Consider the following 14,058-nt stretch of genomic DNA (forward strand, 5'->3'; position numbering starts at 1 on the left):
TTTGCTGATTTAGATTAAATATGGACGATGTTAGATTTGGAGTCCATGAAAGTTAAGCTAAATTAATTTCAAAATGATTATGAATCCGAAATCACGATATTCTAATTTAATATTCTCCCTGAAAGGATCTGATATCCACGTGCAAAACTCGATGACGGATATTTGTAAGACTCAATGGAGAAGTCATAGAGCATGAATAAATATAGACATTAATAACTGCTAAGCCTGTATGTCTGTATTCATAGACTTAAAATGAAAAGAAAATTCCATACATTAGATATATGAAGGTATAGTGTTTTCCTCATTGAAATAAAATAAAATTGAAAATCATCATGACCCATCATATATACCACAACATTGATTTCAGAATTACAAAACATCAATTACAGTTTTGAAATTATTACTATATCAAGAGACGTAATTTAACTGAACCATAAAAGATAATCATCAGCAAAGGAGACTTGAAAGTTAATGATGTGACAGAGTTACTTTATAGTTGCATTTTATACATTGTAATCACTCTTTAACGTGTATATTTTACAAGCGATTCTCCTATAAACGGTTCTTTAGTAAAATTTTCAAAACATTTTTGTATATTTTTCAGGCTGGATTTACATCAGCATATTTCTTTACATGTTAAATCATTAAATAGACCGTAAAACAGTGAGAGCGAATTAAACCAAAAAAAGGAGAAAAATTGAACCCAATGCCACTTGACAACATCTTAGACTACCTCTTCCGATACTTAAAGATGAACGTCTCAAGGAGGTCATGTTAAACTAAGGTCCGAAAAAAGACCGCCCAACCAGAACAGTTTATACAAGGATCTTTTATGTTTGCTACACATACCTTGTTATACATGCATATGAAAACAGACGAACGTACGCAAGACGTATACAGGCACATTGTAGTTATTCCAAGTACCGTAAATAAAGAAAGCAAAACACGAAGCGCACGCCGCAATTTAGCAAATTTTATAACACCTGGTCACCAGCTGATAGCATTTACCTTATACCGAGGTTCCACGTTGCTTCTTCGTCCAGTAAAGAACAACTTTTAATTTCTATTGTTTTAAACAGTGAAATGTTCTTCCCTACTAAACGTAGACGCTCCTTAATGATTATATTATTATTTGAATTAGCATGTGCTTTTCTATTTTTTGTGCTAAATTATATTTCTATTGGTATGGAAGCTTGATCACAGGCTAGTGGTCTCTAAGTCTTGTGTCAGATGAATTTTTCCCCTTTAGTGATTTATAATAATACAGATCGAAATGAAAGGAAAACGTTGTCACCATTATACAGCTAATTCAATTTTTTTCATCCAATGCCTCAATCGCTCCTAATAATTTCTTCCATATTTCCTGGCGAAGTTACTCTACGATTTCATGAAGTGAAATGTGCATTTGCTTTTTGAATCAACTGCTTCTCCAAAGTTTGCCTCCAGGAGGATGTTTTCCACCTACTTCCTTTCCTTATCCCTCCCCTTTTCTTCATCAGGCTTCCTTTAATCTCGAAGATCTAAAACCCTTTATCGTTTCATGATATCTATCCTGTTAATTCTTCATTTTTTACTTTATTGTCAGATCATTTTTTTGACATTACTGATATTTCTCTGTTATTCGAAAATATCAACATTATAAACATTAAAATATAACATTCTTCCACTACAAAGGTTTTACCATACTCATTACCATTTAACTCTCTAAACTTATGCTAAACAGAGCAATCTTTATTTCACTAAAATTAGTTATGATCAACTTCTAAATGGTGAGGCAATATGAAACACACCACTAATAGATTACGATTTATCATTATAATAAAGCAGTAAACAGAATATATGAGTAAAGCCTTCATCTTCTCCACTCATCTTCATTCTCCAAAGTACAGCCATTACGTGAAAATGGAAAACCTATGAATTTGAATATATTCTCTCAGCACGTCGAGGGCGTAACATCATATTCATATGTATGGTCATTACAAAAATAAAAATACCTAAATAAATAGTAGAACAAAACTATTCTGGCCTACTAATAAAAACTTTCATGAATAATCAAATGTGGAAATCTGGATTGATAATTCAGGTGCGATATTTTAAAAATAAAAATAAATTTAAATTACTAAAGCGGTAATGGAAATTAAAAATAACGAGCTGCCTTACTATCAACATTTTACCAGTCCCTCCGTACGCAATGCACCCTAAAATATGACGAACCAAAAATACTTCTGGAATATAGAAATGCTTGTGGGCAGTCTCATTCCTCTCCAATTGTAAATCATAACGAACATTATTTTCATGTTCAGAATAGAGAGAGAGAGAGAGAGAGAGAGAGAGAGAGAGAGAGAGAGAGAGAGAGAGAGAGAGAGAGAGAGAGACTGCGTAAGGCAAGTTCTACAGAAGCCAGCAGTAACTAATACCGCGGAGTTAATGGTGTTGAAGAGAGGTCCTCAGAACTTCTGTTAAGTTCCTTGGTATTGAGGAATGCCTACTGATCAGTTCATACAGATATTACATAATGAGAAACAAAGAGAAGCAGGGGTTTGGTGTGAGGGTGTGGCATGGAAGCCACTAACAGTTACGTACATAAGGTGAAACGTACAAGATCTTTCCTCCCTGAGAGAGATTTTGTATGAGAAACAAAACCATACCCAGTATCAAGGTCTTTGTTCCAGAAGAGCGAATAAATGGTGAAATAAATCTTGATTTTTACTTCGCCCAATATAGAGCAGAATTAAAAGAACACACACAAAGCCCCAACGTAGAAAAAATCTTAATGCTGAAAATATCCTCTAAAGGAGAACCTTTAAAACGGAAACATGATACTCCAGACTTTTTGTGTAATGAGAAATGGTACTCAATCGCATTTGTTTCAAATTGATTTATACGCTACAATATAATTGAAATTCTGCTTCAAAAATAGCACAAAACTATCATAATAACATGAATGTCTTTGGACCATAAAAAAAAATATACCCGCTATGCGTACAGCAACATTTACCGGGCAAATTAGAAAATCACGACAAACAAGACGTATGTTTATATATATATATAAGAAAGATATATATATATATATTATATATATATATATATATATATATATATATATACATATATTGTGTTTGAATATATCACTTCCCTCTAAGAGTGCAATGATGCACCAGATCAACTCAATTTACTTATTCCGACTGAAAACACCACTGACTGACAAAGTTTTGCGGGTTGTGGGAAAAAGCATCGCTTCTTCCTGGATTGTTTGTCATTCCTCACCTGTTAAATAATCCTTTAATCCTCGTCTTTTTGACCTAGTGACTGCTCGAGCCTTCTTCCAGGTACCACCTTTTGGAGACCAAAAGAGAAAGTTGAGCACATGGTTCCCATATGGCTCGCACATGGCTGAGCGATATAGAAAATGGATTGCCAATCGAGTGACATTAACGCCACATGGAATGAGGAAAGATGTAATCCTAACGAGGGCATAAAAGGACGAACAACGACCCATGAGCCCTCAGAACTCAGGTAACCAGAGAAACGCCCGGCCCTGGACTCCAGGCACTTGTCCCTGTCTCATCCGCTCCATCAGAGCCCTGATTCTTCTCATGTGGCTGCTCTGAGCCTGAGTCTTTCTTTGTGGTGAAGCCCCTAATTCATGCCCTCCCTGCTGGTGCTGAAGACGAGGTCCACTGTCTCCGACGGAAAGATAAAGTACCCAAGCGAGATTTTGAATCAGTTGAATCTATCATTGTTCTACTGAATTAATTATTCTTTCTGAAGTGTGATTCTTTTCAGAGACCTGATTTGTTTAGTGCAATGAGTAAATATTCAAGTTCACGTGTATACCAGTGCCTAAAATCGAGTTGCTTTGGTACCTTATGTGCAACCTCCTCGATCTCCTTAATTACGCTTACCTAAAATGTGTAAGAAACCGATGCATTCTCGTTTGCAGACGGAGTTGCTAGCTGTGGAATCATCTGTTCACCTTCTGTGCTTGTGCCGTGGTTATAACCACTGCCCTCACCCAATGGTGTTCTACGAAGTAGATTTTTCCCAGTTTCTGTTAATGTGTAAATTACTGTAATTTATTCATTGACAGGAGTCTGTTTCACCTGTCTGGTTTTGGGAATTCTACCTCTTCAGATTTATTTTGTTAATGTAAATATAAGTGATTTTAAGTGCCCCATGTATAAGTTTCATATTCTCTCAGGTAAAAATCTAATATATGTAGTATGTATATATATATATATATATATATATATATATATATATATATATATATATATATATATATATATATATATATATACACATATAATTTCTCTACAAGCATCGTTACTTGTCACCTGGCGTCCAAATCAAATATCAAAGCTGAGAATGTTTCTCTTTATGCAGATGTACATCTGCTTCATGCGTGATTTTGGCCTCACAAAAACCTTTGTGTTTTAGTTACAGTATCCTCAAGGACCAGCATATAAATTCGTTAAAACTCTATCACTCTCTCTGCCTCACTCCCTTGCATTCTCTTTTAACATTGTATTTTAGGCTACAACACCTTTGCAATCTGCTATATCTCAGTCCATTCACATTTTTCATTCCAAATACTTTTTTCTTACCTTTCCATCATGGAGACGATTGATTGATTGATTGATTGAGATTAAACTGGCGTCACAACATCTAGGTTATTGACGCTGTAATAAATTTAAACAGAAAACTAAAAATAAATAAGTTTAAAAAGGATTTCATATAAAAATATCCCCCAAAAAAATATGTACATAATCATATTATCAATACTTACATATACTTTACATGCAACATTTAAATTTTGAGAAGCAACTTTTGGGAGGGGGTGGGAGCGGCTTCAGTGGCTCCTGCCTGGAAAGTTATACCAATGCTATTTTTGTCTGAATTTGGTTCCAGGCGATGGTACTGCCACACCTTCTAACTAGTTTACTGAAATAGGTACCAACTGGTCCTGTAAAGAAAAACAATATTGGTTCAGCCGGCTGTATCTGTATAATGTTTGCAATTTTGCAATATAAAGTTTCAATTATGTTTTTCATATATCTATTTTTCTGGGTGAATAAGAAACCAGCATTATTACTTAATAATTTGTTTACAAAAATTTAAGAATACTTTTTGAACACAATATGCTCCCTCTGTACTATTTTATGGGTGTCCACAACTCCTAAGCTGTAGTCTGACAATGTCTGCACAATTTAACTACTGTCTCCACTCTTATTGATATTTACCAACTTAAATTCTAAATAACACTCCAATAACAATAATGTGCCAGTGGTACGCTCATCCAGCGATAGCAAAGATCATTCTTTTTCTTAGAAATACTTTGTACTATTAAAATTATCCTTTAGTATTCTTTGTATCGAACCTTGCAGTGATTCCCAACCAAATCACTTTGCATCTTTGTATAAACTAATTTCTGAGTTCATTATTGTAATTAACAACTTACGGCTTGAACTCTGGTCGCTCTATGCTTGTCATTCATTCTAGAACATAACAAAAATACTGTATCTTAAACTAATAATACAATGGATGAAAATTATTAAAACATTTCACATTATAAAATCACTGCAAATAATAATAATAATAATAATTTAATAATAATAATAATAATAATAATAATAATAATAATAATAATAATAATAATAATAAGAAGAAGAAGAAGAAGAAGAAGAAGAAGAAGAAGAAGAAGAAGAAGAAGAAGAAGAAGAAGAATGACATAATTATCAATAAGTATCATTACAACCTATAAGAAAATTAACAGTAATTTTTCCATTACTAAATGCGTACGGTATAAGATTTCCAGAATGGCTCCGTATGCATGTAGCAATAACCCAAACCCAGCACTGTTACTTTCATTAAATGATGCCAGTCCAAGATGAATCAAAATAAAGTTTAATGGATAAATGATGTTTCTGTCCTTCGCGTGCGCTGGGATTAAGACTGTATTTGTGAAGAGAACTGGAAAATAAGACTTTGACGCCTACAAGTTACGTTCCATCCCTTTTCATCGCTAAGTTTCACATCCTAAATCTTATGACTCGCACTGAGAGAGAGAGAGAGAGAGAGAGAGAGAGAGAGAGAGAGAGAGAGAGAGAGAGAGAGAGAGAGAGAGAGAGAGAGAGAGAGGTTATTAACCCTATTAAACATCAAGATTAGAAACTGAAAAATTAATGATAATGAAGAAACTCAACCGAAAAATCCATCCTCTCTGAATCTGTTTTCAGAAAGAAAACCTGACACCTTCCACGCTGTGGATAACAATTGGTAGATAGTGACGGGATGGTAATAATACAATCAAGGGTTGGCTCAGTAGCAAAAAAAAAAAAAAAAAGACAAGAATTTGTCACAGATGCCCTACCCGGCTCTAAGTGATGAATGGCGAGATCGTTAGTAAGCGATCATCATCACCACCTGCACAAATGGAAACAATGCAGACAACAAAATGCTTTTTTTTTTTTTTTTTGGAAGACTAATAGTTTAGCATGAGTTCATCTCTCTCTTTCTCTCTCTCTCTCTCTCTCTCTCTTTCTCTCTCTCTCTCTCTCTCTCTCTCACACTTTATAGGAAGGTGGCATTTTTGCTGGTCTCAGGTCCATTGATATTCTTCATGAAGGATTTTGTTTAAAATAAAGTGTCAAGATGTGATTCCCTCAGCAGTAACGACAAAAACTTGACTACTGTCTCACCTGTCATTTGCAAAGCGTAAAAAATTAGTTTGCAACATATATCACTGACTGTCAGGCCCAAACTTGTAGAATAAAATAACACCATACGGCCAACCAGTCGAAATCCACCATCAGTAAATTCTGCTCGCTATATGGGATGTATATGCAGAACAGAATAATAACAGCCGAGATACTGTCTTACAGTGGTAAAAATGGTCTAGTATGTGGAGGTTCTAGTGGAAGCAACTATGGATTACATATCAGTGAAAAGTTTATAGATACCAGTTACAAGCTAGAACGGACGAGGAAGAGGAAGAGGGGAAGAACTTCTAAGTGAAGGATAGACAGCGTGGGAGGGGTAATAGAAATGTGAAGGTAAGGCCTCAACATCCAAGAAACCCAGGAGCTCGTAAGGTGGAGGTGAATCACACAGTGAGTATGTATATTTGTGTGTAGGGTGTCTGACTGGTAATGAATATGTATTGTGTAAGTGTGCTTATATGATGCGGATTGTGTTGCGTAAGGTTTTAAACTACAGTTCATCCATGATTCAGTAGCTTAAGTATGAATGGGGAAGTGACAGTTATCCTTTATCTGAGTCACTCCCATATGGGAAACAGCATACATAAATACATACATACAAAACATATATATATATATATATATATATATATATTATTATTATATATATATATATATATATATATATGTGTGTGTGTGTGTGTGTGTGTGTGTGTGTGTGTGTGTGTGTGTGAAAGAGAGAGAGAGAGAGAGAGAGTTTATATACATTTACAGTACTTACAAAAATTTTAATTTACGGAATCAAATCATGACAAATTCACTTCTACTGGAGAATTCAAGAATGACAGTTATATTTAAAGCCGAGGTATCACAATCATACCAAGAAAAATGCCCATCGGCAAATCACTTATCGTTCAGGCAATCAACTATTGCCAATTTTAACAAGTTCAAGGGGGAATCGTTTTATGTACAACTGCTTACTGGGCAATCGTAAAGAATTTCTTTTTTCTTTAAATTCTTCCTGTCTGTTTCTCTAGTGATCACCTTCCCTTTGAGAGACTAAATAATAATAATCTACTTAAAGGAAAATATTCGTCTACGAAACCACTAATGAGGGGAAATATGACATAAATATCCGTATCACGCGTCCAGTCACCAAGCAATCACACAGACAAACGCTTTTGTTACACAAAGAATATAAAGATAAAAAAGGAAACAAAAATAATCCCAAAACATCCAAAAAAATACGCAGTTCGAATAAAATGTTCTAAGAACATAAAAGTAATAGATTACGAAAAACAGAGAAGCCTTTTCTCGTGGAGAGAACAACAAATAACGCCATTCAGGAAGAGGAGCCTTGAAGACTTCACTGCGACAAGACAAACACATCACAGCAATCAAGGACAGGGCGGTAGTCCTAGGGCCAGAGAACAAAAAAAGAAAGACTTTGATGCGAAATAGTTAATGCTAGGAACAAACAGAAAACAAATACACTTACACACAGTAGTGTGTTGGTCGGGATCCCTGCCTACGAGAATAGAAAATCAACACTCATTCCTTTGCAGGAAATACAACTGAGGATCTGAGACCTCACCGCAAAATTTATTGTTTGATACGTGCAAAAATGTACCGTATTCTGCATATCATTTCAACGACTTATAATAAAAGACAACAGTATCGACATGAATATAAAGTTAATAGATTTTGGCAGACAGTTTTCACCTAGATTTCTCACTGCTCTTCAATACAAGACTTTTGCCAAGGACAGGTGAGGAGGAATTATATAAAAAAAAAGTGCTAGACAAAAAAGTGACGAAGTGCAGGCCATCATGAAAATAGTACTTTTATTGTAGACCAATAGTTAAATGGATGAATATTTAAGCATAAGAAATTTGTGACTAATTATTGTCAACAAAATATGACCAGCCAGAATATGCCAATGCTGAAGGCATGTCACGGAAAGAATAAACCTTGATTTCATACTTTAAAACTTGTCAGAATGACCTTTGGGTCAAAGTTAAATGTGTCTGACGTGAAGATGAAACGATATGATGTAATACCATAAACGCAGTCAACACAGGTAAAGAAATCTGTGTGGACCCTGAATTTAATAGAATGTATTAATAATCACGGCCTCCTATCTGAGGACACAAGGTCAAAGTTACTGCTAACAAAGCAAGAATCCTGTGGGTGAAGGCGAAAGGAAACCTTAATTGTGCTATAATATTTTATACAGCATGCACCAAACTCGTGTGACCTGATGTCAGTGATTTTCGTTCGAAAGTCGCTAACTGGCAACTCTTACATTCTTTCACATTTAATGAAGCCAAGTTGCAACGCCGAAACATTTTGCAACTTGGCTCAAAAGATACAGTTCACTATGGGCATGGGTTTAGTGTATCAATGCTATATTTTCTATCAAATATCAACTAGACCATAAAAAAAAAAAAACATTAACACAGTAATTTTTAATTATGGTAAATGTGAAAAGGCGTAACTACTTAATGAATTTGACTTTTTAGCCACCATATAGTACGTGTATTTAATGTAATGAACGTATCGTATCAGATGTAGTTGTGGGTGTGGCCTCACCAGACCTGCAGGCCATGCACTTCTGCGCTTCTCGACATCATTCTTATTAAGCCTATAGGCCTATGAAGAAAATAAAGACGTAAGTATACCAAAACCATGACTGTGGAGGAATTCACAAATTCCGCTTTATGGTCTTATAGACACCCGCTGTAAGTTACAAAGATTCGACGCAACTATATATTGTTGTTATCTAAATATGTATTTAGTATGTTATAAAGCCAATAGCATAGGCCCAGACTCCAGAGCCATACTATTATTATTATTATTATTATTATTATTATTATTATTATTATTATTATTATTATTATTATTATTATTATTATTATTATTATTTGTAATACGTTGTTGTTGTCATTTAGCAGAATCTGCACACAGCAAGTGCGGCTGATAATGTCCAACCTGATTATAGTCATCCATTCCTAATGTAAAAGTAAAATAATAAAAAGTTTGAATTAATTGTATTTCCAATAGTGAAGATTACTCTCCACCTCGCTTATTTATTTATTATTTTTTTCTTCAAACTGAAGAAACCCCTAGGAAGACTGGATCTATGTAGCCTTGGCTATAGCCTAGGCTATGACTTGTGATAATTCGAAATAATGATCCTGACTAACATTTACTTTATACGCAAAACTACAAAAGCGAAAAGACGTAATAACTTTGAATTCATTTCAGAAGTGCAATTTTTATCATTTGACTATGCTGTGCTTAACTTTTCTTTTTTGATACCACCGCGACGTCCTCTTTCACAGTTTCACTGTGTCTAGAATGACGGTTTCACGACTCCGGGAGTCACAGTGAGCCCTTCGAAGGATTCATGCTATAGTAGCGTTTTTAGTATTTGTTCTGAAATATTATTGTAGCATGAAATATTTTTGATTTTCACGATCCAATATATTTCAATGATAAGATTCTACATAACAAGTGACCAACTTTTCTCCTGATACGTAGGCATGTTTACAAAGTAAAATATAACATTTAATACTATGGCACTGACAACAACGCTTGTCCAGTACAAAAATAAAAAAGTCGCACGAGCTTTGCAGCATACTGTACATATTTACTTTGAATGAAACTTCGAGTTTAAATGGATCACCGTCATGAATTTTCATTCATTTTGCAACTAAATCGATAAATAAGAGTACTGCCACAAGGCTTTTCCAATCGACGAGACAAGTCTTAATTTTGCCAGACTTTAGTTAACTCACTATGTAATCGCATTTTATATCGTTCCCACTTTTCAAGGAACAGACACTCGAGATGTAAAAGAAACGCTCTTTTCTTAAATGTTATTTGTGTGGGTCATAGCGGCTATTGTTTATATGACAATATTGAAAACACCATCGCCCTTAACTTTTTACTTTACCCATGATTGTAACTGAATACGAAAACCAAATGGATATGTAAATCTAGTTTAAAATAAAAATTCAGTCGTAACTCCTTTGCATTCTGAGGGAACCTCGATCTTACGTATCTTATACACTGTAACTCTACCCTATAAACCTTCAGCTAAAGAAAAGAAATTATGAACATAATTGGTCTCCTCAAGCTGAGTTTAATTATACAACGGATCTAATACACAAAACCAAACGCCCCTCTAATTTCATAAATAACATTTCAAACAAATGTTGGCCTTTGATAATATATATATATATATATATATATATATATATATATATATATATATATATATATATATATATATATATATATATATATATATATATATATATATATATATATATAGCATAATATATATATATATACATATATATATATATATATATATATATATATATATATATATATATATATATATATATACAGTATATATATATATATATATATATATAAATATATATATATATATATATATATATATATATATATATATATATATATATATATATGTATATATACTGTATATATATACATTTTCACATATTTAGAAATTCGGCCCTCCAGTCCGTTAGCTAGAAAAATCAAAATCACGGCAGTTGGGAGAAGACCCTCACTAGGGACAGATGTAGGCATCCCAACCCCAATATCATAAGCTATTGGGGGGTACGATATTGGGGGACAGAAAACCGTTAGGCACAAGGACCAGTCAGGACAGTAACTGGGCTGCTAGGCTGACTTAGTTAGTCTTAACTATAAGACCTACTTCTTTGACATTTGTGCTGGCTGTTATTGCTTCTTCCAGATCTACTGCTGCCCTGTGCCCGCCATCAGATCAAATGGGGTGTCTCAGTGACTCTCTCGCTCACTGTGCTAGACCTCTACAGCGCAAGGTCGCGAATCTTAACAACGCTAAGCTGGTGCTGCTCTGTCCTCCTACCACTGGCCACGTGTGTGTCGGGACTTTTGGGCCCTGAATCCATCTTTTGCAAGCGAGATCCATGCACAGATGCAATAAGAATCCTGAATCTGGCTCGAGTTCTGCCCTGACCTTGTGAAATAATTGCCTTAGAAGACTCATTTCCATCTTGACATGTGCAAGAATCTTCTGCCAAAGACAGTCGACATGAGCAACGTGTTGGGCCTCTCAACGTTATCGTTGTGCTGCTGTATTTATTTGCTAACTGTAGGTACACACTTTTATTTGCACATTGCATGTGCCTAAACTGCTGTACTGCCAGCCTGTTCATATTAATTTTTAGTTGCAAATCTGTAAATAAAGTAATTTAATCTAACTGATTGGTTGAAAACGGCAACCTTCTCATTTTTTTAAACAGATGTAATTTCAAGGTAAGTCATACCACTAATTACATTTATGGCTCCTAAGGCAAATTACACTCAAGATTAAATTAAACTCTTCCAACCAGACCAGAACATAACAGTAATGACCTTGCCATGACCCTAATCAAATAGTAACGAGAATTAGCTTTGCTATTACTAGACTAGGGAAGGAAGATTTGAACCGAGGAATAACGTAATTCGTGAAAATAATCTGATCTCCATTATTCGTAAGGCAAAGATAAAGTGTGACAGAACTGAAGGTAAAGATAACAAGGTAAGGTTTATTATTATAATTGTTGTAATATTAAGGATACTTTAGGAAACAGATAGGAAGAAGTGTTTTGGAAAGAAGTGATTTGTGGCTAATTTTAGCTATCACATCATAGACAAAGGTGAGAACGCCAAAATGTTCTTAGTTAGCGACGCAGAATACCTGCCCACAAAATTTCATGTTGTGAGAAATAGTGCAGTGGTGTTGGGTGACACCAGAGAACTGATATTTAGTAATTTAAGAAGTGATTTACTAGGGATTTATTAATTTGTGAGGCGAACAGTTAGCTAAGTGTGTTGTTCGAAAACAGTTATGGAAGAGGAAGTGTACAATTCCTTTGACAGTGAATTTGAAAATTCGTGTTTGTTAAAATACCATGTCACAGCTCCTAGCGTTCAGTGCATGCACATTCCGTTGTCTAACTCACAATTCTAAGACTGCCAGACCCAGTTCAGATTTTATGTTAATGTTTTTAAATAAAGTAAAGGCATTATCAATGTTTTAAGTGAAATAATTCGAGCATGCCCCATTGGCACAATCATCGGATCAGAAAATTTTAGTGTTCTTTCCTTAAAGTGTAAATTACTGATTGAGTATTGTGTATGAAGTGCCTGACATCACCAACAGCCAACAGACCTGTCTCCCCTGCACACCCCGTTCCACTTCTCATTGTTCGTTCGCCGAGCGAAATTCCATTTCTTTTCACCTAATGTAAACCCAATGTAAAACCTAACGAAATATTTTGATATTAATTTGAAAACCCTTTCCACCATATAACTTTGTCATGACGGGAGGTAGGCATTAAAATTACATAAAATCCAAAAAGTACATTTTAAAAGTAACTTAGCATAATTTTTTCAAAGTAAATTATTAAAAGAATGAATTTGAGGAATTAAATAACACAACGAGTACTTCCAATATAAATATGCTTTCAGAGAGAGAGAGAGAGAGAGAGAGAGAGAGAGAGAGAGAGAGAGAGAGAGAGAGTTCTAATATTGTTACATCATCACCCAAGAAAGCTAATAAGGGCATAGTAATACATAATAAGCGAGTATTGGAGAATAAAAAACCCATTAATTCATAAAGCCAAGAGCAAATACTTTTTTTATTTATACCCAAAACTTTGATCCTTTTAGATCCTCAATCAATTTTCCTTTTTATTCATTCACATATACAGTAGTGCATTTATTTAAAAATGAACACGTTCCTGTGTTCATTTTAATTGTTTCGAATATCTATTTTCATATTAAGTGCTTCAGCCAACGGAGGGAGCTTCTCAAGCATTTCGAAGAAAGAACGTACAGCCATTTAGTATTAACTGTCCCTTTACACTCATTGCTCATGCTCTGCTTCTGGCAGAGTGCCATTTCCTTCAATGCAATTTACAGTTGCCTTAGTGTTGTTCCCTGAACACGTCGGCACCCTAGTGCCACTAAGACATGGTCTTCACATCATAAGCCACTGCACCCTGCACCTGAGATACAGAGTGCCACGAGTGTATCCGCACATATGACCTTTTGTTCCTTCTGGATCACGCCACTCATCAGTGTATCCACCCATAAATATCATTACCCTTCAGGATCGCTCCACAATGCCAGCATATCTGCCCATATGATTCATTACCCTCCAGGATCGCTTCCTCAGTGTGACTCCACGGCACACTCACAGCCACAGTGCCACCTTATTGAGAAGGTGCCATTGCAACAAAGTGCCACCGAAGTTACGGATGCTTCCCCCACTGTCATACTCATTTCC

This window comes from Macrobrachium rosenbergii, chromosome 12 (genome assembly GCF_040412425.1).
Source record: "Macrobrachium rosenbergii isolate ZJJX-2024 chromosome 12, ASM4041242v1, whole genome shotgun sequence".
NCBI lineage: Eukaryota > Metazoa > Arthropoda > Malacostraca > Decapoda > Palaemonidae > Macrobrachium > Macrobrachium rosenbergii.